Raw genomic sequence first — 4,179 nt, forward strand, 5'->3', positions numbered from 1 at the left:
TCTTGTAAACTACTTGTATTATCTAACATCTTCTATTGCGAACCTTCATAAGGAATAATGGGTTATGTAGGGGCTTTAGTTCTCCGAACATCAAGAAACATATATGTCGTTTTTACATTTCAGCTTATCCCTTCTTATTCATTCTGTGATTTGTTCGAATCTTTCATTCTAGCTTCTTTCCGCACTTATATGTTTGCAAACTGACATAGACTCTTAAGAATATTCAGTTTAGTTGTCAACTCATCTAAACTGATCGAAGAAACTTACATATTATGTTCAAATGTTTATTGAACCCCCCTTTCTAACACTTAACTGATCCAACAATTGGTATCAGACCAAGAGTTATTCTCGATTCTGAACATTTTCGATTACAATGACTTCATTCAGTAAAATTCACATGCTCTCTGAGGAAGACTTTGATGACTAGAGAATAAGAATGCATGCTCATTTAGTTGCTCAAAGAAATGACACGTGGTTCATCATTATAGAAGGACCGATGAGGATGCTAAAAGCTAATACAACTATACCCGTCTCTGACGGTGCTCCTCAAATGCTTGAAAAACCAATGAGCGAATGGACAAGGAACGAATGAACCAATGAGGATAAGAAGAAGGCGAATCTTGACAATGTGGCAAAAGATATAAATTATAAAACTCTTGTCAAAAACACATTCATCAAGATCAAAACATGTAAAACTGCTAAGAAAATTTGGGAAAAGCTGATTCAGCTCTGTGAAAGAAATGAGCAAACCAAAGAAAAAAAACTCTCCATAGCCATACAGAAATTTGATAACATTAAGATGAAGCCTGGAGAATATATGTCTGATTTTGATGAAAGAGTCAAGGGGATTATAATAGAACTCAGTGCACTTGAAAAAGTTTACAACAACCGAGAATTAATTCTCAAAGTAATGAGAGGATTGCCAAAAGAATGGGATGTCAAGACAGTAGCTATGTGTGAACAAAGATTTGAACAATATGGAGCTACACGATCTATTTGTAGATTTAAAAACCTATGAATTTGAACTGCAGAGAAGGGGAAGATGATCAGTCTACCTCTCAGTTGACTAAAGCTCTAACTGCCGTAAAACTGAAACCATCAGTTTCAAAAGAAAAATCGACTGAATAGTTTGGTAATGCTATGTCACTATTCATAAAGAAGTTCGGGAAATTTCTAAGGAAGAATGAAGAAAACTTTCAAAATTTCAATCAAAGATCTTATCAAAAGAAAGGGTCAACTCATGACTTCAATGCATGTTTCAATTGTGGCAAAACTGGCCACTTCATTGCACAATGCCCTAAACCGAAGAAGGATGACAGAAGATCATCTGACAAGGGCAAGAGATGTTTCGACAAAAGAAGATCCAAAGATGAAAACAAATTTTCTAAAAGACATTATCAAAAGGCAATGTAACTGAAGAGAGCAAATCAAAATGGGCAGATTTAGATTCTAAATCATCTGAATCAAAAGACTCAAGCAGTTCTAGTGATGATGAAGAAGTAAAATGTTTAATGGCAAATGATGCTGAGCTGGAATCTACCAGTAAACATGTATTTGACTTAAACTCAACTTATTTTTCACAAGACGACCTTGTCAATGAACTCTATGACATGGTAAATGTGTGCCAAAAACTTTCTTTGTAATTCGATGAAATTAAAGCCTAGCAAAATGAACTGCCAGACAACACGACTGAAACTGACTGGGAATTGTCTAGTGAAATGTTGAGTCTAAAGGCAGATATTGTTAAACTAAATATGGAGAATGACAAGTTACATGATGAGAACCAGAATATTAAAACTGAAAATTTGAAGCTAACTGAACTAGTTTCATCCTGGAATAAGTTTTCAGTTACTTTAGCTGAAATGCAAAAGTTGCAGAAACATTTTGGAGACAAAACTGGTCTCGATGTCAGCAACAAGAAAAGCATTCCTAAAACCAGTACTCAACCAAAACTAAATGCATGTAAATGGAAATATATTCATTTTGTGAGATCCAGTATGGTATGTGAACATCAAGAACCTATCCATCAAGTTGGAAAGCCTATTGAGGATATGAATAAAAATCGAAATAAAGAACTTTGCACGTACAGTTTCTTTCAACAACTTCAAGAAGCAAGTTATTCGTGAGCTCAGTTCTATAGAGAAAAACTTCAAGCTGATGCTCACAGATCAAGCCTCAATGAAAAACAAGTTGTCGGCATGAATGTTGAACTCTTGGGGCAGATCACTCAAGCAAAACATCATATGGACGCCCGACTCGATCATATTCAAGCAACTCTTTGTATCAAGCTGCAATAATTCTTGAGTTTATGTAGCATGGTGATCCAAAAAGGGAAATGATCAGAAGAAAACTGAAGAACGGATTAGAAGAGCTGAGGATAAAAGAAGATTCGAGAAGAATGCTAGAAGGAGAAGATGAGACAAAAGCAGCGGTGACATTTCAAGCTCAAGCTTTCCTAGATAGGTTATTTTATTTTTAGATGTAATAGATGTTATTTTCATGCACTTGTACCAATGATATTTCATCTACTTAATGAAATTCATTTGCTTGAATCATCTCTATTACTTAACTATTTTTTCCTTTAATTATTGTATAAACCTGCAGCTTGGTTTGTCATCACCAAAACATGGGAAATCGTTAAAATATTTTTTCTACCCTAAGTTTTGGTGATTGACAAATAACATCATCAAGCTATTATAGGGTCAACCGCTTATCTTTTGAATTTTTAGGTTTTTCCGAACACTGGATCAAGTCAGATTGCTCATAGAATATTATCAATTCAAGCTGTAGAGATCATATATCTTTTGACCGAACCAAAACAGAAATGAAGTGTACGAGTATAACCGTTAAACTTAAACCATACTGCAACCTATTAGATATGAACAAATCGAGGCGGATACATTGAACTCAAGCTGTTTCAGTTTAAATAATTTACCAACTCCCGATTGACATATTGTTTTCTAAAATGTCCAAAGTCAATCAACTTTTCTGAAGTTATAAAGGCTAAAGTCGTAAAAAGATAAGGGGCATTAAATGGCATTTAATGCAGTTTACAATGTTAAAAGTGACAAGGTCATTCTGTCAAGAGATAATACAGATGATTGTTGAAAATAAAAATCCAACCATTGAAGCTTTTCAACTATAAATATGCAAACTCAAGAGAACTTATACAGATAACAATTTTCTATTTTTCAAGTCTGCAATATTTCAAGATTTTTGGTCACACTTAAGCGAGCATATTTAAAGCTGCTCAACTAAGCACACGCATATCAGAATATCTCATGTTTTCAAGGATCTTCTTGTGTTACCCTATCAACTCAAGTCGTTCAAGTTGACCGTTGGATTATATTGTTGTTCTCTAGTGAACCGAGAGTTCTTAAACATTCAAATTTGTTGAGTGTACACTAAAAATTTCAACTTAAGTAGTGATAAGTCTTAGTTGAAGTGAGTTGTTACAAAGTATTATGTAATCAAAATCTTTTAGTGAATTCTTTCCTAAGAGTAAGAAGGTGTGACGTAGGAGTATTCATCTCCGAACATCCATAAATATATTTCTTCTTCACCTTACTCATTTTACTCTATCTATTTGTATATCTTGTCGTTTCTTGTTAACTGTTTGCTTGTATTAAATATATATGATCACTAGTCAAGCCGAAACACTTTCGCTCTTGTTTAATTTCAGCGGTTCAGCAAAGCTAGCCGTTCAAGATTGCCTTAACAACTTAAAAATTGTTAAGGACAACTTAAGTTTGCAAAATATTTTTAAAAAAATATTCACCCCATCTAAACTCTGAAGTGATAAAATATCAAGGAGACTGCAATTATGGACCAAGTTAATGGAACATTAATGAAATTTAGATTTTTAAAGGTAAATTTAGATTTTTAAAGGTATGTTAAAGTCTTTGAATTTGAAATGAACGTGGGATATCATCCATTTTACCATATTTTGTTGCTATGTTCACTTCATAAGAACTCTATATTTAGTTTGTTGTATGCATGCAATCTTATGTCGTAATTTTTGTTATTAAATTAAAATTTGAAAATCAAAACATTAAAATAAGATCATCAATTATTGTTCCAGAAATAAAAATTTCACTTGTGCAAATAGAGTCTCAATGCGAAACTATTAAAATTGGATAATAGAGAATAAAAAAATAAAATAGATTTAACTGGATTTAA

Source organism: Primulina huaijiensis, chromosome 5 (assembly GCF_012295235.1).
Source record: "Primulina huaijiensis isolate GDHJ02 chromosome 5, ASM1229523v2, whole genome shotgun sequence".
Taxonomy (NCBI): Eukaryota; Viridiplantae; Streptophyta; class Magnoliopsida; order Lamiales; family Gesneriaceae; genus Primulina; species Primulina huaijiensis.